The 27,686-nt window shown below is 40.4% G+C and overlaps 1 long non-coding RNA gene across 1 annotated transcript; it reads right to left on the reverse strand.

The window, feature by feature from the left end:
• Positions 1–14,470: 14,470 nt before the first annotated feature.
• Positions 14,471–18,747, reverse strand: LOC123484326. Its single transcript, XR_006658492.1, has 3 exons — positions 18,711–18,747; positions 15,350–15,434; positions 14,471–14,511 (listed from the first exon to the last, which is right to left on the reverse strand). It is a non-coding gene; the product is annotated as an uncharacterized LOC123484326 (long non-coding RNA).
• Positions 18,748–27,686: the final 8,939 nt, after the last annotated feature.

The following is a 27,686-nucleotide window of genomic DNA, read 5'->3' on the forward strand; positions in this document are numbered from 1 at the left end:
GGTATGAAACTCCACAAGGTGTATGAACATCTCAGTCAGAGTCTTGGGCATCTCTTCTCTCTTATGTTTCAGCATTTGTTCAAGGACTATTGCAGAAATCCAACAGAAGACTGGAATGTGGCACATGATGTGGAGGCTCCTTGATGTCTTTATGTGTGAGATGATTCTGCTGGCCAGGTCCTCCTCACTGAATCTCTTCCTGAAGTACTCCTCCTTCTGTGGGTCATTGAACCCTCGTACCTCTGTCACCTGGTCAACACACACTGAAGGGATCTTATTGGCTGCTGCAGGTCGGGTAGTTATCCAGAGGAGAGCAGAGGGAAGCAGATTTCCCTTGATGAGATTTGTCAGCAGAACATCCACTGAGGTTGACTTTGTGACGTCACAACAGATCTTGTTCTTCTGGAAGTCTAGGGGCAGTCGGCACTCATCCAGACCATCAAAGATGAACAGAACTTTGTACTTGTCGTAGTTGGAGATTCTTGATTCTTTGGTTTCCATTGAGAAGTGATTGAGAAGTTCAATGAAAGTGTGTTTTTCCCCTTTCATCAAATTCAGCTCCCGAAAAGGGAATGAAAATACAAATTGGACATCATGATTTGCTTTTCCTTCAGCCCAGTCCAGAATGAACTTCTGCACAGAGACTGTTTTTCCAATGCCAGCGACTCCTTTGTCAGCACAGTTCTGATAAGTTTGTCTTGTCCAGTTAAGGGTTTGAAGATGTCGTTACATTTGATTGCAGTCTCTGGTCTTGCTTGTTTCCTGGTTGTTGTCTCAATCTGTCTCAGCTCATGTTCATTATTGACCTCTCCTGTTCCACCCTCTGTGATGTAGAGCTCTGTGTAGATCTTATTGAGAAGTGTTGGGTTTCCTTGTTTAGCGATCCCCTCAAATACACATTGAAACTTCTTCTTTATATTAGATTTGAGTTCACGTTGGAAAATCACAGCACGCTCATCTGAATCTAGAAATAACACAGAGGATATTAATATTACATCTGTTTTAATGCCTACAGTATTGTAAGACTGTCTTATAAAGTTTAAATTATAATCATTTATTCTCCTAACTGTCTGTATAAATCTGTAAATGTTTTCATAATGCATTACATACTGGTGTGACTGATTTATATCATTATATGGCATTAATAATGTTCTCTCTCTCTCTCTCTCTCTCTCTCTCTCTCTCTCTCTCCTCTTCTCTCTGTCTAAATTAATCAACACAACACATCCCTGCTGCTACTTAATGAGGTCACTGGGTGTTGTGTTAAGGCTGCTACAATATCATTGAGTTGCACAGCTACTTTAGCTGTACTTTAGCTACAGTTTTTAAATGTTTGTTATAAAACAGCATTCAACATGAGGCAGACAGCTCTTACTTTTCTCCAGTGTGTCAGCAAGCTCCTTCTGGTTCATTTTCCTCAGGAGGTGCAGTGTGATCTTCAGAGCCCCCTCTCTGGCACTGCTCTCCTGCTTCTCATCTTCAGCATCCACCACTTCCTTATCCTGCTTCTGACTCTCAAAGCCTTCTGGGAGTTCTGGACTAAGAATCCTCTGAAACATCTTCAGCTCATTCTTCACAAATGTCATAATATTCTCTTCAAGCAACTGAAATAAATCAAGTAAATAAGTTAAGCAAGAGACTAAATGCTTTCTCATTAACACATTAATGAATGATTGACAGATCAACTTTACTTGAGGTAAACAAAAACAAATGTACATAACAGGACCACATACACTGAATATGGAGGCCAGGTCTGTTTGATGACTCTGGGATGACTGACCACTGAGAATCTCTGACTCTGATCTTTCCTGTTGGTTTCTGTGGACAAAACATCAGATTACATCTCCTCATCCAGGGAGTGCACACACACACACACACACACACACACACACACACACACACACACACACACACACACACACACACACACAGGGAGGGAATGTTGTGTTTGTGTAATATTATTTCAGGACTATGAAAATGGAAAAAAGGATTAGCCTATGGATTATGAAAACAACAAAAATAAATGGGAAAATGGGAGAGGAGAAATGACTAGAGACAGTGTTGTTTAACTCACTGACCATGACCCATGAGTTCTTCTTACCTTTGTTCACTAGAAAAGTCTCCCTCTCTAAAGGATAGAGGTTGATGCATAGACTGGTCACTCTTCATGGACACACAGCTGGGTACAGGGGAGGCTGGTCTCTCCTGCTTGATTGGACTTCAACACAACAGAGACAAACATTACGTCTCTCATCTACTCTGAGCTCAGATGGGGAAACAAGTTTTATGCCAAAACGCTATATATCCATTTTCAGAAATGTTCGTAAATGAGCTTTTATTGTTTAAAGAAATTATGAAAGAGATTGGTGTGTTTTTTCAGTAGCTAATCATGGCATGGGGTTGTTCAATGACAGACATGTATTTGTTTAAAATCTATCACTTGATGGTTTCATTTTAGAGAGACAAATAATCATGTTTTTTTGCAAAATGCTATATATCTGCCTCACTCTCAGAGAAACAAGTAGTACTGCTAGGTTTTACACAGTAATAATATATATCTGCCTCACTCAGAGAAATAAGTAGTACTGCTAGGTTTTACACAGTAATAATATATATCTGTCTCACTCTCAGAGAAATAAATAGTACTGCTAGATTTTACACAGTCAAATGTGACCGACCGGCTCGATTAGATATAATGTAGCAAAATTTGAAATTGTGTTTTTTACATTGGATAAAAGTAGGGACTCAGCTAGAAAAAGGTATATCATACACTACAGTTGAGGAACAATGGGAAAGTAATTCTGCTTTTAAAGATGATAAACTTGTAACCTCATTTTTGAGAAAATGGTCTTTGAATGTTTTGGTTCACCTACTGGAGAGCTCTTCTTTATCTACAGTGGTATTACTTTGGCAGATAATGTCACCCATCTAAATAAATAGTATATATATATAGTTAACTAAATGTATGGTGTTTTTGGTTTTTGTCAGTTTCATTGTTTGTTATGCTATAAATGGTTATTTTATGGTTGTAAGTGATAAAATGAACTAGAAAATGTCATATTTTGTAATTCTGAGTAATTACTATTTTAGTAAGGATATATTTTATTCAGTACTACTGCAGTTGCTAAATAATTCCAATAGATGGCAGCGTAAGACCATGAATGACATTTCAGAAGGTTAGTTTAGTTTTCTCCCTGGATACACCACCACTCCCCCTCACAGGAAAACTCCTGCACATGCTTTTTACTGTCCCTTTCCACACTGCTGAAGCAAGATGAACGACTGAAAAAGCATTTAACAGATTACTGTGAAATAATATAATGATGATTCATGTTTATTATTAGCTGTTTTTATGCTCATGTTTTGAAATTATACTTCATTACTATAACGATTATCAATAAGCCTGAACATTAATTTAGTCACCTCTGGTCGAGAAAAACGTATATTCCTAGTACATTAATTGTCAGATTCATCAACCAGGAGCGAGCACTCTGCCTTCTAGCACAAGCGAGGGGCATGTTTAGGTACATTTGCTAACCGGGAGGGTTGCATGATGTAATTTATTGGCGAGCTGGAAGACAAACTCTTGTCTTGTCTATTCCGAGGTTGTTTAATCGCAATATTAGATATTTAAAAATGCATGTATAGTAGGGTTGAGGTTGGATCATCTGACTAGTGATTATTTACCCGGGGTTCAACACCTGCTATAGTCACTATTTAATTGCTCTTCCAAAAGCATCACAGGCCTAATACGAGATATATAGCTCACTAAAGTAATGAGTGACCATTTTAGAAAATCATGGGACACATAGTATTTGGTTGCATGCTAATTTATGTCAATCATATTGCAGCTTGTAGCCTATAACTGATGCTTCGTGGTCTTATGCTGCCATCTATTGGGAACATTTAGCAATTAAAAGTTATTAATTCAAGTACAGACATTGGTAAGGCAGCTGAGAAATAAAGTGTATTAGATCAGTCTCAAACCTGCCCCACGCCAATTGCTGGACTTTCACACAGAGGTTACTAGGTCACCCAATTCAAACCACATTTGAAAAATAAAACAAATGTGTCTTATTTATCAAGTGTTCTGTCTTGCAATTATACATATAATAAAAATAAAAATAAATAATCAAAACGCTATTTAATACTATAATTGTATTTACTAAGATAATATTATTACTAAATTAGTTTCTATAAGTGTTCTAGGCTACCATACCCTAGAATTAGTCGTTAGGGTTACGGCTAAAATAGGTTATAAGTAGGGTAAGAGTTTCTGTATAGCACTTTGTGACATCTGCTGGTGTAAAAAGAGCTTTATCAATACATTTGATTGATTGTTAGGTTTAGGGTTTTTATGGCAAAAAACAGTATGGTTTATAGCACTCTTGCTCCTCCTTGTGGCCGAATATGGGTACTACATAACTAATTATGATACTTAATTGGCTCATAATCTGAGGTAGCAACTGCGTCAGATCTACAAATCCATTAGCTAGACCACCCGATTAGACAACAATCACCCCATTATACCCATTTGGTTTGCAACTCAGTGAACCTGCGCAGCATTCGCTCAATTTGATGCCTAGGAACGAATATTTCGATGCATATCAAATTACCCAGCAGCCTTTTAGAAACAGCAAGTCCTCAAAGAAATGTATTTATTATTTCTTCATTAAAAAAACATTTTCTGGCTGTTTAAATCGCCCACATCTTGAAAAAGAGGACAGAGACATGCGTTTTATTTAGATAGTACACATTTTTCTTAAAACAAATATGGTTAACCATGACCAGAAAATGTTTAATGGCTATCCGCCAGCCATCGCCTCTTAAACTGTCTCACCTCACTATTGGTGACCACAACATGTCCTCAGGTGAACATTCTGCGCCCTCACCAAGTAACTGTAACCTTGTTAATAATCAGTTACCTGAGGTAAACCTACACGGTTAATGCTCACCAAGTAGCCATAACCTTGTTAATAATAAGTTACCTGAGGTAAACCTACAGGGTTAACGCTCACCAAGTAGCAGTAACCTTGGTAATAATAAGTTAACTGAGGTAAACCTACAGGGTTAACGCAGGCAGGTCTCATTGATAACAATAGTGAAGCTGGCATTGTGACGCAGAACAATGGGCTGGGAATAGAACGTTCTGAAGGCGAGTCGGTGTCACGGAGCTCAATAGAACTAATAGGAGGTGGTAGGGTGAAAAATGCCCAAACATAAGGCCTGTTTTTTCGTGATTACTTCATAACCAGGGACAGAAGGTAATATTATGAAACTGGGCTCCATGGCGGATGCAATGAACTAATTTAATCAGAAATAAATGTTGTAAAAAATGTAACTTGAGGCGCCCCGAAAATAATATTCAAAAAGTTCAGTCCTTGGACACAGAGGGGTTAAACACTAAAGTTACCGTCCATCTAGTGAAGAGGAGAACCGGACAGAGGGATGGTAGGTAGCCAGCATCCGTCAACGAGAGAGGGAGAAGCCCTCCACTGTATTTAACAGGTGGAAGAAACAACCCGGGAGCTCCATCGGTCCACAAGAAATGCAGGTGTAGTGTATTGACAATACGATGGTGTTAAATGTTTTAAATGGAACTGAAGGAATGTTGTTTATGGTAGTATCAAGGGGGAATGTTTTAGGTGTAATACCACATATCACAGACAGGGGGTGGGTTGTAGACAGGGGAGACTGGTGATTGGCCAGAAGAGGGGTCATCAGGGTTTATAAATAGGGGTTAAACGATGAGACGTTAGAACGAGCATAACAATCTGGCGAGTCGTTCTCCGGACAACGCGTGTCTGTAATTTATGCTGTAACCTCGTGGTATGAATAAAACTTCTAACATGATGCAGCATAACGGACTCTTTGTTGGCAGCAGTAATTGCCACCATTCATCATATACGACATAATGGCGCCCAACGTGGGGCTTTGGTTTGCGTCTCTTCTGTGTTTCAGTCAAGCGCCGAGCTAACTCTCTTTGAGGCATGGAAAGGGTGAGTGTTCTTGCCGCTTCGGAGTTTGTTAGATTGGATATGACTTGTGTGCACTGAGGAGCTGCTCCATTATAACCTAGCCTCAGGTGGCGTTGCTGCTGGTCGACTAGAGTCTGCTAACTTTATATTTCATTGGTAACGGGTGACAATGACCAATTTAGAGCAAAAGGAACGGTAGAACTTTATATTTCATTGGTAACTATGGACAATGATCATTGGTAACTATGGACAATGATGAACGGTAGAACTTTATATTTCATTGGTAACGGGTGACAATGGATTGGCAATTAATGTTGGAATACGTATGCATTTTTAGGGCACCGTTAATCTGGAAAGACCTCAAAATGGGGCGACTCACAGGAGTGGGCCAGAAATCCAGGTCTTAGTTAGACTGAGTCAGGTTGATTTCTTAAGCGGGAATTATGAAGTGAATGGTTGTAACTACGTTATACTCCTCCTCTGGCCGACGGGAAATTGGTTGGGGATAACCGCTTGATATGAGATTCATCTTTCAAGGCAGCATAAAGTTAGACGGGGAGAATTGGACGATTATTTATTTGGCAACGGTGCAGGATATTGATTTGTGTAGTATATCGCAGTTGGCTAGAGACTACAGCTCATTCTTCATTGTTTCAGGTCACGTGGTACATCGTGGCTAATGCTAACGGCTAATGCTAACGGCTAAATGTGTGTTGTGTCACCAGGTACTTTAGGCTAAGCTAAATGCTAATGCTACAGGCTAATTGTGTTGTGTGCTACATGTTAACGTATCCTTAGAGATTCCGTTGCGACGGGTGAAAGTCTCTTAAACTTGTTTATGTGTTTGTAAGTCAGGTTATATGTTTTGTGAGCGCTGTTAAATGTTGTTTGACTATAAAGGGGAAATGGGGAATTACAGCTGGACTGGTATTCTGTTTGGGGAGAGAGAGTAGAGAATCTTCCTTCCACGGTGAAATTGTATTGAGGAATGATATTTGCGCATGCGTTTAATTTTGCGACACTACAGTACCAAACGTGGGAGTTGGAGTTTATGACACGAGATTAGGACACGGTTTGGTTTACGGCACTAAAAACTACGACATGAGGTCGTGCTGAGGCGAAGAAACAAAATGGGGGCGTAAGGTCCTATCTTTGGGGTTTCTTGGCAGGGGTTTAATAGGGGTTTCTTGCAGGGGTTTAATAGCTATCGGGAAGGAACGTTGGACATGAATCTTTTAAAATCGTTACAGTAACTGTTATTGGAACGTTAAACTATTTGGCAAGATGTAGTAAAGTTATAAATCAAATATATGTTGTGACGGGGTATAATTAATTAAATTAAAAGACGATTAAAATTAAATGAAATGTTTTGGAGCGATCTATGAGGGTAAAATGATATTTGCGCATGTGTGGGATTCTGCAAAACAACACATTGGTTAAACTGCAGGGGGAGACAGAGGAACACAGACGATGGAACAAATAGGCACAAGGAGATTTTAACACGATGATTCTAGTTTAAACGGTGGGGGGTTAAGATGAAACTTGTTTTGGGACCTATTGAATTTATAAATTAAATATATGGTAACGGATTATAATAGAGTGAATTAAATAATTAAATAACGCATAAAAATAAATGTTTTTGAGCGTTTTAGTTAGTTTTGAGTTTAGTCTTAGAGTGAATAAGGTAGAACGAATGAATATTGAATGGTTGGAAATACTCAGTGATGGCATTAACTATTAAAAGCTGTTTCTGTGTCTTTGTCCCTTGTCATGAGAGACAGGAGAGAGGGGGCGAGGGAGATACAGGAAGTGATCACGTGACGCGGTGGAGGGGATCAAGTCATCAAACAGGTTATTGTTACACGATATGTGAGCTTATGACGATTTTGCATGGGCTTGGCAAATACTATTTCATTAAAAATTGCATTTTGGATGCTCTTGTATCACTGGCATTTGATGGGAATTGTATCATTTATTGAAGGGTTAGAGGTTTTGTTTTTGGGATTGCTTTGGAGTTGACTAATTTACTTGCATTTGATGGGTTGTGGTAATATAGTCAACACTAATGGATAAATTGGGGACATAGGATATAGGAATAAAAATTGGTTTTAATTATTCATGATGTTTAATGGACTTATTGGGATTTATTTGGAGTTGTTAGGTCTATTAAGAATTACAGGGAAGAAGGCTACATAATCTATATGGTTTAAAATAGGATAGTTCACAATAAAGGAATAGAAAGGCTTGTTACAAGTGGGTAAAAAATATCAGGACTATGAAAGTCAGTACATTGGTTGATATAGTGCATAGTGGTAATCCTTTAACTAAAGTGTTGCTAGGGTATCCGGCAAGTGAAACAAAAGTTGCCCTTCATTCTCAAACAGAAATTGATAAAATATGTCAGCGATAGGATAGGTTTAAAAAGTAGAGCTTAGGGAGGTTTATTCTCAGCTTACAATAATTATCCAGGAGTGATTATTGCATCAGAAATATAGATTAATAATAGATAGGGTACCAGCAGAAACAACGATGAAGATGAATTCAAAACTCCAGAAGTAAGAAGAACTGACATGTTTGGAAACGAAGAGAAGGAGGTTCAGAAAGATGAAGATGAAGAGAAACTGATGAAGAAAAGGATCCCAATAATAGGAGATGTCTGGAACGTGAAGGAGAAGGGGAAGTTAAAGAAGATGAGTGATGATGAAGAGGTTATGCATGGGTGGATATGACTCTGTGATCAGAAGGAAGTTGGCAAGAGGAGAAACGAAGAAGGATACTGGAGACTTGATCTCTGATGAAAGTTGAACGAAGAAGGAGACAAGAGATTTGAGTTCTGATGAAGAAAGTGATGAAGATTTGGAGATTAAAGGTGTTCTATGTTCAAGAGGATTTTATCCTACAACGACTGGCAAAGAAGAAATAGGAGATATAGACCGAGGCGTATCAGGCCTGGAGGAAGAGACGACTTTGGGAGAGGTAAAGGGAGCTAGAGGAACAGCTCGAGACGCTGAAGATACAGAAGAGACAAGGAGAAAACCTGCGGAGAACATTTTTAATCCCAAGAATTGGAGGAGAAGAAGAATACATTGAGGCAAAGATGCTGAAGAAAAGTAATAAGATGATGGAAGATGATATTTCAAGAACAGAACTTAGAAGATAACCTTTTGAAGAATACTGATAGGTCCACAACGAGAAGAACTGGACGAAGAAAACTCAATCAAATACAACTTATAACTGGTGGTGGAGAAGAAGAAAAGTATGAAGAATCAGAGTGAATCAAATCAACAATCACTGTCACAGCTTCAACTGAACAATATCAAATGCAATTGTATCAGTCAAAGGGGGTACCAGATGTTCCCTATCCACAGCAACAAGTCAGGAGGAAACAAGAGAACATTTTTAAGGAAGATACAGGGGCAATTCAAGATCACCTGTTCTCCAGGTGAACATTAAATATTCTAGAGTGTTTAGAATATCCAGAAGGGGGGTATCAGCTGATAGCATCGATTAGAGAAGAAGAGAAAATAGCTAAAAGTAAAAACAACCGACTATTAGAAGTGATAGTGAATAGGGGAAAAACGTATCTGGGTTCAGCCTAAAGAGGTTAAACATATCACTCTGTAAAATAAACTAATTAGGTTAGGATAGGGATTTGAAGTAGTAAAACAGTTTACTCTTCGGGAATCAATTGAGCTCTGCTATAGAAGTCAAATAGGAATTACAATAGACATACTAATATTAGGACAATATATCAAGGATATTGTGGGAAGAGATGCATGGTTTAAATTGAAGTGTTCGATCAGAGGCACACTGGACGACTGACTGTCTGGTGGAATATTTTAAGAAGTGGGGTTTTTGGGAATCATTTGCTTAAAAGATAATATCATAGGAAGGATGATAATGTATTAGATTGCCTGTTAGACAATCTGTCTGGGAAAATAAACTTAATAGGGGTGACTGTTATTCTGGGTTACATCCTTACACCAAGAGATTTGAGGTTATGCTAAAAGGTGTTTAGTCGGTTTTGCCAAGTCTGTGTGTAATGAGTCAGGAGCAGGTGGGGAATTCCCAATCACGTATTCTAAAATTGGTGGGGAAGGAATTTTGTCAATACATCAGTGGGAAAAGGTTTTAAATGTTATGAGAGAAAAGATTAGATTAAAATAAGTTAGGAGAACTAGGGGTGAAGGAACTCTGAGACAGTGAGCTAAGTTCAAAGTTAGTAGTAAGGGAGAGAGAGAACAGTAATGAATGACACTTTAGAATAGGAAGATCAAGGTAATTGTGGGTACTTTTTGTTATAATCAAAAGGTTTAAAGTTTAGAGGTAGAACTGAAAGGGGGAAAAAGTGACACTAGTGGTGATGGATGGAAGTACAAGTAAAGAGTTCAGAGCTTTGGGATGAAGTAGTAACAATAATGACATCACCACGTGAGTCTATTAAAACAACAGTGAGAAGTAATTTAACTCTTTCAACATTGATAGGTATTAAAGTCATAAATATATTGCATTTGATTATAAGGGAACCAATACAGCACCAATTTTAGGGGGAAAACACTTATTAGGGTTTAGGATGGGGACGTTCCTCCCATATGGAGAGATCATTATGGAGAATAAGTATTGTTATCAGGACCAGGAGTAAAAGGAGGTATAGTTGAGAAGAGGGTTAGGAGGGACTGTTCACTTATGTTGCGTAATGTTACAGAGAAAGGTCAGGGAGAATATATGTGTACTTATTTAGGGCAAGCATTAGAATCTGTTCCGGTTAGGAATTATTGGTTAAAGGGCTATGTAATTCATAAAGTAATGCTTATAATGGAAGATTTGAAGTTTGTAAAACTGTCCACAGTCACAGAGGGAGTTAAGGATAAGTTTATTACAGTAGTCACTCCAACAGGGAATAATCGAATAGGATGTTGGTAGTTTCCCACTAGAGGGAATTAAGGGTTTTAATTAATCAACTAAATCAACAACGTTAATGGTAACTTTGGGAAGGGATTAATGATACGATGGTAATAGCAAATGTAGGAAGGATGATGACAACTTTTCTGAAATTAGAGGTAGCAAGAGGGACTCAGGAGGTTATGGAAAATAGGAGGGCAGATAGAAACAATATAGATTAATCTGAAATGGAGAAGATAGATTCATCATGGAGTTATAGGATGAGGTCTTTGATTTTGATGACAGACGGGGAGAGGTATCTGCAGTGCCGCTTGTTCCTCTGTTGTGGAAATTAGAGATAGATTAACTCATTCTGTAAGAATCAGTGAGGAATCTTGAGGGTTGATGTCTGTTGGGGATGCCAGCCCAAGACGTGTTGGACGGTTGCGCAGCCTCTAGCGGGTCTGGGTCAGGGTTATGCTTTGTCATGACTGTGGTGTCGGCAACAGTCATTGACCGATAAAATAATGTAGTTGTCAGAACAGTAGGGTTTAAGTGTCCTTGGGTAAATGGATTACCCTATGGGAATTGTTAGATGGAAAGTAAAGTCAGGTAACAGTGGAAACCTGAAGTATTCAGGTGAACCAGTGAGGATAAAAGTTGTTTTTGGTCTAATAAAACATATGAGGTAGGGGTATGTTTATGGAAATAATAGGTTATTTTTTATATATCAGGTAGTAAGAAGAGCAGGACTTTGATGGTTAAAAGATTAGCTTTTGACTGACAATGTGACTATGGGAATTTTAGAGATATTTGGTGGGTTTGTGATGATAGAGTATATTCTTACCCTATGGGGGATAGGATGTTGTTACAGGTCAACGTTTAAGCTTCCATATGAGGCTTTTACTATTAAAAGAGAGCTAGCACCGGACACAGCTAAATCTAGGGTTAAAAGGGTGACACGGCTACATGTTATAGTCTTCAAGCCTATCATTGAAGGGTAGGTTTAAGGGAGAAGGGGTACTTCATTCATGGTATGGTGTTACATTTGGAAAATATCAGGGATGCATTTGGATGCAAAATCAGTTAGGCCAGTAGGGGGCAGTGATGGGGTACATTTTAAGGCACTGTGTAATATGTTACTGACCGTTGAGAAAGTTATGATATTGAGATAGGTTGGAGGAGTGGTGCCTGGAGGCAACACTCAGATGCCATTGTTGACTGTTCCGGATCTGGACGAAGAGGGACAAGTGGCCTACTGATGGATAAATATCATTTTGGATTATTTGATGATTTTTCAAGTTGTTTTTTTTTTTTTTTCAATATTAGTATGATTTTTGGTATGATTTATGAATCAAAGGGGGGGATAGGTTAATGTGATTCATACATCATTTATAGGTCTTAAATTGATGTTGAGGTTTAATTTGAAAATGTGGTTTTGCAAAAGATACTGTTTGGTCGTTTATTTTCTTGTCATTCCAGAAGCATTTGGGAGAACATGTGGAGATTGGAATACTCAAACAAAGACAATATGAAGGGACAATATGACTGGAGGAGATGAAACAAGGAGGGTGTGGCTGATTCCATCATCAACAAGTCCATTGGAGGAGGAAACTACGGAGGAGATGAAGTGTAGTGGACTATATTCCAGTGTCAGCAATGAAATATAGACATATTTGATGTGTAATACATAATTGTGTCATATTCTTAGGTATTGATTTTAGTAGAATGATGTTTGATGTTATTGAATGCAGATGAGGATTTTAGATGCTTTTGTTTATTTCGATGGGGTTTAGGGACAGAAGGTCTAGGAAGGGAGAGATTCATTGTACGATTCGATGGGTTGACCAGCCGTACAATGGATATTTCTGGATAGGATTTTGTTTACAGGGGAAACAGGTGTATTTAAGGGCATCATAGTTTCAAATGTCTTTACATGATTTATGAGTTTATCTGGAGTACCGCGGTGGTTGCCTGGGGCAGAGGAACCGTGAGAGAATTTTACTGTCTTGATTGATGGATGGATGGATTTGGAACAAAGGTTGCCTGACAGGTTTTTCGCTCTCACACTCCATAAAGATTTATTCATAATTCATAATTCATAGTAATGTGTTCACACTCCATAGAGATTTATTCATGATTCATAGTAATGTGTTAACATTTCATCAACAGTTATTCATATTTTATAAGAAAGGTATTTACACTCTAGAGGAGAATGGTTTGGTTTAAGGTTAAAGATATTCAATAAGATAAGTTGTTACTAGTCATAATCCTATTCTGTTTGGTTTCGAGACGTTTGGGTTGTCTCGAAAGGGGGGAATGTAGTGTATTGACAATACGATGGTGTTAAATGTTTTAAATGGAACTGAAGGAATGTTGTTTATGGTAGTATCAAGGGGGAATGTTTTAGGTGTAATACCACATATCACAGACAGGGGGTGGGTTGTAGACAGGGGAGACTGGTGATTGGCCAGAAGAGGGGTCATCAGGGTTTATAAATAGGGGTTAAACGATGAGACGTTAGAACGAGCATAACAATCTGGCGAGTCGTTCTCCGGACAACGCGTGTCTGTAATTTATGCTGTAACCTCGTGGTATGAATAAAACTTCTAACATGATGCAGCATAACGGACTCTTTGTTGGCAGCAGTAATTGCCACCATTCATCATATACGACACAGGCATCCGGTGTTGATGTAGTGGTAGCTAGGATAACTAGGATGCTGCTGGTTAGTAGCTAGCTTAGCTAGCAGGTCGTTCGTCTGTCCCTCGACGATGATGATGAATCCGGTGAACCACAAGATGAATTAAGGATAGCGAGTGAAAAGGATCTGGCTACACTCATACTGTCCCTGACCATTACGCAAAAAAGCTAATTGAACAATAAACTTCGGCGTCTCAACATTCCATATATTAAGGAAGTGATAGAAGCATTTTTGGTTCTATAAGGAACCTTCTTTTCTAAGTGTATAATAAACACGCTTTTCTTTTGATTATTTAATTACCTACATCATGTTATTTCAAGTTATCCCTTTGGAGCGCAACATCTCGTTGTTAAAAAAGAATCCTAAATTGGCCATGGCTATAAATTGGGCAATTGAAGGCATCTAGGGCGAAATATGTTTTCGATGAAAATGAACATTGTATGCAACGTAGTAGGCAACATTATTGGCAAGGGACTTGATGCCTACGATGTCAAAGCTATTTAGAGTTGTTAAACGGGTGTGAAGAGTGTGTTGGTATAACGGTAATATTGTCAACATTCCGCTTGTAACAACTATCAGAATTGGTTAAAAAAAATGCATTCCATTATATTAAGCAATAATGAAGAGTAGGCAAAGTGTTCGTGTCGTGTGAAAATTCTATCATATGTCTTACATTGCAACGAGTCCAGTCAGGGTGCTGCAGAACCCCTGCAGTACCTCCACTGACCCCGGATTGAGAACTCCTGATTTAGCAGATGGTCTTATCCAGAGCGATTTATGATAGCTCTTAAGATAGCTATTTATTTTAGAAATAAACTTAACAAATTCTTCATAAAATTGTTATCTCACCTCTTAGCTTTGGTGTCATGTTCCCCAGAGAGACGCGTTTTAGAGGCAGGGCCCCCCTCCTCTCTCTCCCCAGAGAGACTCATTTTAGACCACTGACCCCTAAACAGAGATGCAGCATGTTGGTTGTGGTGAACACAGTGACAACTAATTCTAGAATGTCCATTGTTCTCTTTTACTCATGATCTTTTAGAAATAAAACATTTACTAACAGACATATCGAAACAGTCAGGCTATTTAATGCAATCAGATGAACATCTGGTTGTGACATCTCTTCTCAATGTTAACTGTCAATAATAATAATAAGTCACTGTTTGTTAAGGTAGTTATAGACAGTGCAGCAACACAAGGCCATGTCTCACACGTATTTGTATTCATTAAAAGTCGGCTATTTGTTGTCTTTCAATCTGAGAATGTAGACAGAAGGGCTAAAACGGGCATGATTGATCTGAGGGAAAATCATTGATCCTTTCAGAAAGTATTTTTGCAACAAGTAGGAGATGTATATTATGTAAAGTAGGCTAGGTTATAATATATAACAGAGGTTTGTTAGTGATATGCAGATGGAGGTCTATACCTCAGCTATAGCCTACATATCCTAGATGACCAGCCTAAACCTGTTCAGATCAGTTCCCATAACGTTACAGGCCTACCAGTAGCAGGACAGAGCATGTAGCCTAGGACTGATATGTTTCACATTTCCAACAGAGACCATCAGGTTGGTCAGCATGATAAGTGATCATATATCAAACCTACTCTCACTATTGAATGTCCGTAAACGACCTAACTTTCTAATATAGTAATTGTATGTAGCCTAGACTTACCAGAGTCTGCTCGTCTTTCCTTCAAATCAACACATTTATCCTAATTTTAATGTTGCCTAGAAATGTGTCCCACAGTTTCAACAGCCATTTTGTAAGTGCGTAGGCTACACACTTACTTTTAATTTCATATGAGGAAACTGGTGCGGCCGCCTGTTTTCTTGCAGATGAAGTAGCCTCTCATAGGGAACTCATTCAACCAGCCTAAACAACAGTAAATAAAATATGTAAAATGGTCAAAAAACAATGGTCTAAAGAGAATCCTGTCCTCCTGATATAGCCATGTACATTAAAGACAGGTATATTGCTACAGATGTAGGATCTTAATTTGAGCCCGTTTGCTACAGCAGGAAAATAATCCTGAAGCAACACGACTTTTTGAATTATCATGTGGATTATAATGAATTGACATTTTTCAAAAGGGAAAGGTGGAAAAGTGGAAACTACAAACTTCAGAAGCCTTTTTAACCCTCAAATACACAACAAGTTTTAGTTCTCCTGCAACAGGCTGATTAAATTAAGATCCTACATCTGTACAGAGCTTGTCTTTATCTAAACCAAGGCAGTTTGCATTATTAGCAATGATGTTGCAACTGTCAGCTGCTGTAAACCTATGTGATTGGATGTTATAGACCCCCATCTGAACAGTTTCTTTCCCCATGCTGTGGCCCTCACCAACTGGCCATCTGGCCCATAGAGACTAAAGGACAATGCACTCTATGGGAAAGTATTGGGAAGGTCGAAAGATAGCAGTGAATATAAGACATGGGGGAAGGTATTGGGAAGGTTGAAAGATAACTGTGAATATGAGACATTGGGAAGGTATTGGGAAGGTAGTAAGATAACATTGAATTTCTCCCAAGTATCTCAAACAGGAAGTAAAATTAGTCACAAGGGTGTGCTAACTGAAGTACTGTTGCAAAAGCCTTTGCACCCCACTCTTCCCCATCCGTCTCAAGAACAAAACCTGTGGTTTAATGAAGATACATGTAGATACAACAGAAACAAGATGTGATACTATCAACTTCTCTTTTACCAGAACAGAGAGGAGGCTGGTGGGAAGAGCTATAGGAGGACGGGTTCATTTTTATGGCTGAAATTAAATAAATAAATGAAGTGTTTGATACCGCTCCATTAATTCCATTCCAGTCTTTACAATGAGCCTGTCCTCCTATAGTATGCAGGTGTCCATGTTGCTGTGGAGGCAAACTATATATATATAAAACAACTACCTTTAAATGTCCAATGCAGCCGTAAAAATAAAAGAAGATCATATGTGAAAATTGTGTTTTGTAGAAAAATATATAAAGTTAAAAAGACCTAATTTAAAAGTTTAAACATTTTAAAACCAGTGATTTTCAAACCCAATTAGATTAACAGTGGTGTGGGGAGCAATAAAATCCCCTCCACTGGACTGGAAACTAGAAACTCACTGCAGGTGGAAATCACTGGGTTTACTCCATTGGGCTGGAAACTAGAAACTCACTGCAGGTGGAAATCACTGGGTTTACTCCATTGGGCTGGAAACTAGAAACTCACTGCAGGTGGAAATCACTGGGTTTACTCCATTGGACTGGAAACTAGAAACTCACTGCAGGTGGAAATCACTGGGTTTACTCCATTGGGCTGGAAACTAGAAACTCACTGCAGGTGGAAATCACTGGGTTTACTCCATTGGGCTGGAAACTAGAAACTCACTGCAGGTGGAAATCACTGGGTTTACTCCATTGGGCTGGAAACTAGAAACTCACTGCAGGTGGAAATCACTGGGTTTACTCCATTGGGCTGGAAACTAGAAACTCACTGCAGGTGGAAATCACTGGGTTTACTCCATTGGGCTGGAAACTAGAAACTCACTGCAGGTGGAAATCACTGGGTTTACTCCATTGGGCTGGAAACTAGAAACTCACTGCAGGTGGAAATCACTGGGTTTACTCCATTGGACTGGAAACTAGAAACTCACTGCAGGTGGAAATCACTGGGTTTACTCCATTGGACTGGAAACTAGAAACTCACTGCAGGTGGAAATCACTGGGTTTACTCCATTGGGCTGGAAACTAGAAACTCACTGCAGGTGGAAATCACTGGGTTTACTCCATTGGACTGGAAACTAGAAACTCACTGCAGGTGGAAATCACTGGGTTTACTCCATTGGGCTAGAAACTAGAAACTCACTGCAGGTGGAAATCACTGGGTTTACTCCATTGGACTGGAAACTAGAAACTCACTGCAGGTGGAAATCACTGGGTTTACTCCATTGGGCTGGAAACTAGAAACTCACTGCAGTTGGAAATCACTGGGTTTACTCCACTGGACTGGAAACTAGAAACTCACTGCAGGTGGAAATCACTGGGTTTACTCCATTGGACTGGAAACTAGAAACTCACTGCAGGTGGAAATCACTGGGTTTACTCCATTGGGCTGGAAACTAGAAACTCACTGCAGGTGAAAATCACTGGGTTTACTTTTATGTCACATTTTGTAAAGACTTTTCTTCTTGTCTTTTTAACTACAGATCATAGAAACGTGCTGTTTTCACAAATATAGACACTGTTGTGGTGCTGGAGAGGATGAATATGAGGTTGAAAAGTGGAGGAATTGCCTTTTAACACTAGAATCAGACCCTAAAAAAACCTATGTCCTGCTCCCTGACTCTTCCTAAATGTTTGTATTTTACACTGCTCATTTGTTCGAATTTTTACATCACGAACAGAAAAGTATTCTATGCCTTGTTACCCGTTGTTTTCACACCTATTCCCAACTTAACCTGCCAAGACAATGTGCCACTAATGAGTCTCTCTTTCCTCACTGAATAAATGACAAATGGATGAATGGGCGATAGTTGTGCACCTTACTTCACAACTGATTTTAAATGAGGCTTAACTGAATGATAAGGAGGGTGCAGATGTTGAATTCATTTAGAACAATAGTGTAATGATGAGTTTGTGTTATGCCTGTTTATCAGCAGCAAATCACTTGACCACATGCCTTGTGGGTTGATACATTTCTCTTTTATGTTTTACTTTGTAAAAATAAACTGTTATGGGACTGTTTTATTTACTATAACTCTGTTACTAATGAAATGTATTGTGGGAAATGAAAACATGTTACATGTTGCAGAAGGCCTTTAGAATAATATCCTTGAATCTATCCAAGTTGATGAGCGGGAAACAAACTGATGCCAGTCAGCCTCACAGCCGGCCCATCAAAACTACACCTGAACTATACCTCAACTCATTTCACACATGATAAGAGTTAGCCTATAGACCAGATTACATTGACAATAATCTGATGAGTGACAATATTATCAGTTGTCAAATTGTACATGAAGAGATGGGCGCATCTTGTAATTGACAGATGCAGGGAAAGGAGCATCTCTTTATCAAATCCTCCTTCAGAGTCCCATGCAGGTAAAACATTGTGATTTCTATATAGTGCTGTATCTGAAAGAGCATATTCTGCAGTTTCTATGACACTTACCTTTATCAAATAACTCTCAACATTCAAGAGGTGAAGCTCTATTTCCAAATATCACTATTTTCACCAACATCCCTGCTGTTCATTCATTTAGCACATGACCAGAGCATTGCTCTGGCTACTAAGCAACAACGAGTAACATAATATTCTGTCGTCAATGGATGAATGGCCAATAGAAACCAGATAGAAACTGATAATGGTGCATGTGACTTCAGTTTTGGTTAGCAGCCGATGTTGAAACCAATTTACTCAGTGTCTTTTCATATCTGGGGAAAGATGAAACCAGATCAGCCGAGTGAGCGACTGTCTGAGACTGTGGTTTTGAGACACGTGGAGCCAAAAGAAAAGACACAATGTCAAATCAGCAGGTCCTGCTCTCCCTCTTCCCCAAGCACCACAGCTCCCACTGGGGAAAAATACACAATGTCAAGACAGCAGGTCCTGTTCTCCCTCTTCCCCAAGAACCACAGCTCCCACTGGGGAAAAATCACAATAAAGGCTCCTCTTCCCCAAGAACCACAGCTCCCACTGGGGAAAAAGAGACACAATGTCAAGAATTCAGGAAAAGACACAATGTCAAGTAAGTAAGAGCGGACGGAACAAGTCCCATAAAAACTGTGTGCAGGGCAACCGATTTGTTTGTGGGGCTTGCTCACACAAAGCCCTGAAGCTGTGTGCTGACTGTGGACCTGAAGCATAAAGAGAAGACTTGATTGGTTCATGTGTAAAGGCTCGGTACAGTGTCTGATACAATCAACACATTATTGTTTGTATATCTTGTCATTAATATATTAACACAAATATTTATTCATGGAATTAATCCTTTATAAATGTTCATGCACTGGTGCTTTTGTTTAGGAATACAGCAAATAATTTCACCTGAGCACCTGGCTGGTTATATTATTATTATTATTATTATTATTATTATTATTATTATTATTATTATTATTATATTTTTCATTCTACTTTGTCAAAATCAACTGTAAATGGACTTTATTAAGTAATATAACTCTATTACTAATTGAATCTACAAATAAAGTTGATCAGATGGATTACACTGTAAAGTTTTTATTGTAAGGGAAACAGAAATAGGCTATAGGCCTTTTTTTATATTACTTTGTAGAATAAACTTTTTTTTAAGTTACAAAATATATATATTTCCATTAATATTTCTTCACGCAATTAATCCTTTACAATAGTTTATGCACTATGTATCAAGCGTTTATTTATCAACCATGTTTGCACACCTTGCTCTAGCGCAGGGATGGGCAACTCCAGTCCTCGGGGCCTGATTGGTGTCACACCTTGCTCTAGTGCAGGGATGGGCAACTCCAGTCCTCGGGGCCTGATTGGTGTCACACCTTGCTCTAGTGCAGGGATGGGCAACTCCAGTCCTCTGGGCCTGATTGGTGTCACACCTTGCTCTAGTGCAGGGATGGGCAACTCCAGTCCTCTGGGCCTGATTGGTGTTACACCTTGCTATAGTGCAGGGATGGGCAACTCCAGTCCTCGGGGCCTGATTGGTGTCACACTTTTGCCCTAGCCGCAGCTAACACACTTGACTCCAATAATTAACTAATCATAATCTTAAATTTAGAATGTGATTAGTTTAATCAGCTGTGTTTGCTAGGGATGGGGGAAAAGTGTGACACCCCGAGGATTGGAGTTACCCATCCCTACTAGCTGAAAGGCCAGACGGTTCTAGTGTTAAGGACTGGTAGATGGGTGTTGCTCATGCATTCACTCATGCTGACCGGATCCAGTACTTTGTTCTTGACTAAAGCCTCCAAGGCAGACTTGACTTTTGGTCTGATAGCATAAGGTACAGGTCCTGCTTTCAGAAACGTTGGTTTGCTGTCTGGCTTAATGCTAAGCTTCCCTGTAATGTCGTTCATACTACCCAGCTGTCCATTAAAGACTTCTCCATGTTTCTTTAAGATGGCAGGTAGGTCTGTGTCTCCATGTGTCATTGTATGCACTGATGGCCAGTCCAGTGTGATTTTCTCCATCTATGAACATCCCAGTAGTGATGCATAGTCTCCTTTCACAACATAGAGTGGCAGCTTTTCAGTTTGTCTGTTTACCTGAACTGTGACATCAGTGATGCCTCTCACAGCGACAGATTCACCTTTGTAAGTCTTTAACACGAGGTGCGCTGTTTGAAGTGGAAGGTGTTTCAGTGTCTTTTTTCTGACACAAGAGATACAGCTGCCCCTGTGTCAATCTCCATACCCACCGGCTGTCCCTCTAGCAAGGGGAGACATAGTAGCCGTGCTGCCCGCCAGGAAAAAGTCAGGATTTTCAGTGTGACTTCCTGGTCTGATGAGTCACTCACCTCAGTGTTCTCTTACTCAACAGTGTGAACATGTCTATGTGTCTTTCGTTGGAATGCCTGTTTCTTGTTTCCCGTTTTTGGGATTTCTCTGCTCTCTTTTTGTTTCTGGAGACTTGTCCGATGTTGCCCTTTTACCACAGGCTGGACAATCCATGTCCTTCCACCAGCATGTAGAAGCCTGATGTCCCTTTTACCACAGGCTGGACAATCCATGTCCTTACACCAGCATGTAGAAGCCTGATGTCCCTTTTTACCACAGGCTGGACAATCCATGTCCTTACACCAGCATGTAGAAGCCTGATGTCCCTTTTTACCACAGGCTGGACAATCCATGTCCTTCCACCAGCATGTAGAAGCCTGATGTCCCTTTTTACCACAGGCTGGACAATCCATGTCCTTCCACCAGCATGTAGAAGCCTGATGTCCCTTTTTACCACAGGCTGGACAATCCATGTCCTTCCACCAGCATGTAGAAGCCTGATGTCCCTTTTTTACCACAGACTGGACAATCCATGTCCTTCCACCAGCATGTAGAAGCCTGATGTCCCTTTTTACCACAGGCTGGACAATCCATGTCCTTCCACCAGCATGTAGAAGCCTGATGTCCCTTTTTACCACAGGCTGGACAATCCATGTCCTTCCACCAGCATGTAGAAGCCTGATGTCCCTTTTTACCACAGGCTGGACAATCCATGTCCTTCCACCAGCATGTAGAAGCCTGATGTCCCTTTTTACCACAGGCTGGACAATCCATGTCCTTCCACCAGCATGTCCCACCTTGCCTGTCAGGAGGTCAGTGTGATGCGGTAGGACGAAGTCAGGCGCAGGACACATAGCTAATCGAAAAAACGTACTTTACTCGTAGGTAACGTACATAACATAACCTCCACGCAGGGAGGAAACAAACCCGCTCACCAGACGACAACCAAACATGAACAAACATGCACAAAACCCAGTGGGAGGCAGAGGGTTAAATAGGGAAGAAATCAATACATAATGGGAACCAGGTGTGAACAATAAAGACAAAACAAGTAGAACACAGAAACTTAGATCGGTAGCAGATGAACGCCAAAGCCTGCCCGAGCAAGGAGGAGGAGGAGCCTCGGCTGAAACCATGACATTGCCACAGTGGAAGCATGTGACTTGATTTCCCGGTCTCTGATTTTCAGTTGAAACTCTGTGATCAACTTTTTATTTATTTGAAAGGAACACAGACAAGAACAAATAGCAGCAGGAATGGTTATACAGCTGGAGACACAATACTGTTTAAATATATATCAGAACAAATAGCATCAGGAATGGTTCTACAGCTAGAAACACAATACTGTTAAAATATATATCAGAACAAATAGCAGCAGGAATGGTTCTACAGCTAGAGACACAATGCTGTTAAAATATATATCAGAACAAATAGTAGCAGGAATGGTTATACAGCTAGAGACACAATACTGTTAAAATATATATCAGAACAATTAGCAGCAGGAATGGTTATACAGCTAGAAACACAATACTGTTAAAATATATATCCGAATAAATAGCAGCAGGAATGGTTATACAGCTGGAGACACAATACAGTAAAAATATATATCAGAACAAATAGCATCAGGAATGGTTATACAACTAGAGACACAATACTGTTAAAATATATATCAGAATAAATAGCAGCAGGAATGGTTATACAGCTAGAAACACAATACTGTTAAAATATATATCAGAACAAATAGCAGCAGGAATGGTTATACAGCTAGAAACACAATACTGTTAAAATATATATCAGTATATTATGGAAACTAGTTATTGCAGATAAATACAATTATAATAAACCACATACAATCACCCACCTCAGCTGCATCAGCCCACCCTCCAACCCCTCCTGGGACCACCCCAACCCACCCTCCAACCCCTCCTGGGACCACCCCAACCCACCCTACAACCCCTCCTGGGACCACCCCAACCCACCCTCCAACCCCTCCTGGGACCACCCCAACCCACCCTCCAACCCCTCCTGGGACCACCCCAACCCACCCTCCAACCCCTCCTGGGACCACCCCAACCCACCCTACAACCCTCCTGGGACCACCCCAACCCACCCTCCAACCCCTCCTGGGACCACCCCAACCCACCTCCAACTCCTCCTGGGACCACCCCAACCCACCCTCCAACCCCTCCTGGGACCACCCCAACCCACCCTCCAACCCTTCCTGGGACCACCCCAACCCACCCTCCAACCCTTCCTGGGACCACCCCAACCCGTCCAACTTGACAACATTATACGTCTTTGCTGTAATGACAGTGGTGAATTATAATTCAGTAATAACAGTTTGGGGAAACAAGGTATGAGGATACCTCTTTCCAAAACATGTCCCCTGGTCACTCCCAGTACATATGATTAAAGGAGCCCAAGGCACCTTGATTACATAGATCACACAGAGGAGCGGTTGTGATTTCTATTAAATGATTTTTTCTAGGTGGAAGGTATACCCTGTGTATGAGATTAAAATGTATCAGCTGATGATTAGGATTGTTAGATGAACCCACAAAGTTCCTGATGAACTCAACTGGTGAGCCTCTTTAGCAGCTAGTTCCATGGACACACTGATTTCAAAGTCCTTTGCCAAGGTCAGATGACTTTCAGTCAACAGTCTCTTTTGTGTAGCTTCACTCCGTAGCCCACATACTAGTCTGTCTCTAATGATGTCATTTAGAACAGCATTAAACTCACAGTGTTCTGGTAGTTTCTTTAATGCAGCAGCTAACATTGTTACTGATTCTCCCTCTTCCTGATGTCTCCTGTGGAACCTGAACCTTTCAGCATTAACTAGTGGTTCTGGTAAAAAAAAAGTCCTTTAAGTATCTCAACAAAATCCCCATACGTCTTATTACCTGTTCTGTCTGGCTGTAGCAGGCTACCTAGTAAATTAAATGTCTTTGGCCCCATTACACTAAAACATGGAGGCACAATGTTGTCCTCATCCATGTAATTTACAAGAACAAAATATTCAATCCGTTCTGTATATGAGCTCCACTGCTCAATACTTTCATCAAACTGTCCAATGTTTCCAACAATTCCAATAATTTTTCGTTTCTCAATAAGCACCTGATTGTCACTCACTTCAATATTGTCCTCAACTAAAGCAATATTTTCCTCTGTGACGTGATCTTCATTCACTTCACTCACTGACGTTTCCTCCTAAGTTCGCTAATTTAGCAGTTTTAAATAAAAGGTTTGTCTGGTGTTAACATGTCCATGACGATGTTAACTCCAGTGGTGGAAAAAGTACCCGATTGTCATACTTGAGTAAAAGTAAAAATCCCTTAATAGAAAATGACTCAACTAAAAGTGAAAGTCACACAGTAAAATACTACTTGAGTAAAAGTCTAAAAGTATTTGGTTTTAAATATACTTAAGTATCAAACGTAAATGTAATTGCTAAAATATACTTAAGTATGAAAAGTAAAAGTACAAGTATAAATAATTTCATATTCCTTACATAAAGCAAACCAGACGATTTTATTGTTTTTAAAATGTACGTTCAGCCAGAGGCACACTCCAACACTCAGACAATTTACAAACAAAGCATTTGTGTTTAGTGAGTCCCCCAGATCAGAGGTAGTAGGGATGTTCTCTTGATAAGGGTGTGAATTTGACCATTTTCTGTCCTGCTAAGCATTCGAAATGTAACGAGTACTTTTGGGTGTCAGGGAAAATGTATGGAGTAAAAAGTACATTATTTTATTTAGGAATGTAGTGAAGTAAAAGTAAAAGTAGTCAAAAATATAAATAGTAAAGTCAAGTAAAGATACCCCAAAAAACTACTTAAGTAGTACTTTAAAGTATTTTTACTTAAGTACTTTACACCACTGTTTAACGCTCTTTCTTAGCTAGCTAGACTATGCACTTGCCTCTGCTAGCAATACACTGTGCTAACATTAGCCTATTCTGGACCACAGAAAATAACAGCTTTAAACAGTTGTAAAAACCCACTCTTTCCAGACAGAATAGTTCCTGTAGATTCAGACTTACTCATCGCCAATCTTTTGTTATGTCTCGTTATATTCATAACCACGTCTGTATAACAATTCAATAATGATGAGACGGGAGACAGGAATCAGTTCAACCATTTATCTGGAATGTGATCATCTCAACACATACAAACCCCCATGATGCTTTGCAGCACAATACCAATATACAATAAATACATAGATAAGTAAATGGACACTAAACAAAACTCATAGATGAATTTAAATGTTCAGTTGTAGAAAGTAGGGCCATGGGATAGGGTCAGAAAGGTCAGTATGTTTGATAACTGGTTACAGAGGTGACATAACAAGCATAAGGTCCATTATAACACAGTGAAGTAGAGGTGGGAGCTAAAAGCAGACATGGACAGTGAGACGGTGTGAGGAGGTCAGGGGTGAAACACTAGATCAGGACAGGTAGAAATGGTGACACCTTGCTGGGAGCTAAAAGCAGACATGGACAGTGAGACGGTGTGAGGAGGTCAGGGTGAAACACTAGATCAGGACAGGTAGAAATGGTGACACCTTGCATGATGACACCTTGCTGTCCCCAGTCCGCCTGGCCTTGCTGCTATTCCAGTTTCAACTGTTCTGCCTGCGGCACGAAACCCCCTACCTGTCCCAGACCTGCTGTTTTCAACTCTAAATGATCGGCTATGAAAAGCCAACTGAGAGACCTGAGCCCTAGGACCATACGTCGGGACTACCGGCCGTGGTGACTCCCTTGCTGTCCCCAGTCCGCCTGGCCTTGCTGCTATTCCAGTTTAAACTGTTCTGCCTGCGGTTATGGAACCCCCTACCTGTCCCAGACCTGCTGTTTTAAACTCTAATGATCGGCTATGAAAAGCCAACTGAGATTTATTCCTGATTATTATTTGACCATGCTTGTCACTTATGAACATTTTTGAACATCTTGGCATGGTTCTGTTATAATCTCCACCGGCACAGCCAGAAGAGGACTGGCCACCCCTCATAGCCTGGTTCCTCTCTAGGTTTCTTCCTAGGTTTTGCCTTTCTAGGAGTTTTTCCTAGCACCGTGCTTCTACACCTGCATTATTAGCTGTTTGGGGTTTTAGGCTGGGTTTCTGTACAGCACTTCGAGATATTAGCTGATGTAAGAAGGGCTATATAAAAATAAAATTGATTGATTGATTGAAATGGCAGGGCTGGAAATAGACACAAAGACACATTCTGATCATGGCTCAGACCTGACCTGAGACACACAAACAGAAGATGCCATAGCAAAGTCCTGTCCAGTAGGCTATATGGGATTTCCTTTCATCAAAATCCAACACATGGAAATGTGTCCAGTGTGTGTGTGTGTGTGTGTGTCCAGTGTGTGTGAGTGTGTGTGTCCAGTGTGTGTGTTTGTGTGTGTCCAGGTGTGTGTGTGTCCTGTGTGTGTGTGTGTGTGTGTCAGGTGTGTGTGTCCAGTGTGTATGTGTGTGTGTCGTGTGTGTGTGTGTCCAGTGTGTATGTGTGTGGGTCCAGTGTGAGTGTGTGTGTGTGTCCAGTGTGTGTGTGTCCAGCGTATGTGTGTGTGTCCATTGTGTGTGTGTGTGTGTGTCCAGTGTGTGTGTGTCCAGTGTGTGTGTCCAATATTTGTGTGTGTGTCCAGTGTGTGTGAGTGTGTGTGTAAGTGTGTATGTGTGTGTGTCCAGTGTGTGTGAGTGTGTGTGTCCAGTGTGTGTGTGTGAGTGTGTGTCCAGTGTGTGTTTGTGTCCTGTGTGTGTGTGTGTCAGGTGTGTGTGTGTGGGTCCAGTGTGAGTGTGTGTGTGTGTGTGTCCAGTGTGTGTGTGCCCAGCGTATGTGTGTGTGTCCAGTGTGTGTGTCCAGTATTTGTGTCCAGTGAGTGTGAGTGTGTGTGTCCAGTGTGTGTGTGTGTGTCCTGTGTGTGTGTCCTGTGTTTGTGTGTGTGTGTCAGGGTGTGTGTGTGTGTGTCATGTGTGTGTCCTGTTTGTGTGTGTGTGTGTCAGGTGTGTGTGTGTGTGTGTGTCCAGTGTGTGAGTGTGTGTGTCCTGTGTGTGTGTCCTGTGTGTATGTGTGTGTTCTGTGTGTGTGTTTCCAGTGTGTATGTGTGTGTGTCCAGTGTGTATGAGTTCGTGTCCTGTTTGTGTGTGTGTGTGTGTTTGTCCAATGTGTGTGTGTGTGTGTCCATTGTGTGTGTGTCATCTCTGTGTGTGTGTGTGTCCAGTGTGTTTGTGTGTGTGTGTGTGTGTGTGTGTCCAGTGTGTGTGTGTGTTCAGTGTGTGTGTCCTGTGTGTGTGTGTGTCAGATGTGTGTGTGTCCAGTGTATATGTGTGTGTCCTGTGTGTTTGCTTCCAGTGTGTATGTGTGTGTGTCCAGTGTGTATGAGTGTGTGTCCTGTGTGTTTGTTTCCAGTGTGTGTGTGTCCTCTGTGTGTTTGTGTGTCCAGTGTGTGTGTGTGTGTGTCCTGTGTGTGTGTGTTCAGTTTGTGTGTGTGTGTCCAGTGTGTGTGTGTGTCCAGAGTGTGTGTGTTTCCATTGTGTGTGTTTGTCCAGTGTGTGGGTGTGTTTGTCCAGTGTGTGTGTGATCAGTGTGTGTGTGTCCTTGTGTGTGTGTGTGTGTGTGTGTGTCCAGTGTGTCTTTTTCCGGTGTGTGTG

This window comes from Coregonus clupeaformis, unplaced genomic scaffold (genome assembly GCF_020615455.1).
Source record: "Coregonus clupeaformis isolate EN_2021a unplaced genomic scaffold, ASM2061545v1 scaf0274, whole genome shotgun sequence".
Taxonomy (NCBI): Eukaryota; Metazoa; Chordata; class Actinopteri; order Salmoniformes; family Salmonidae; genus Coregonus; species Coregonus clupeaformis.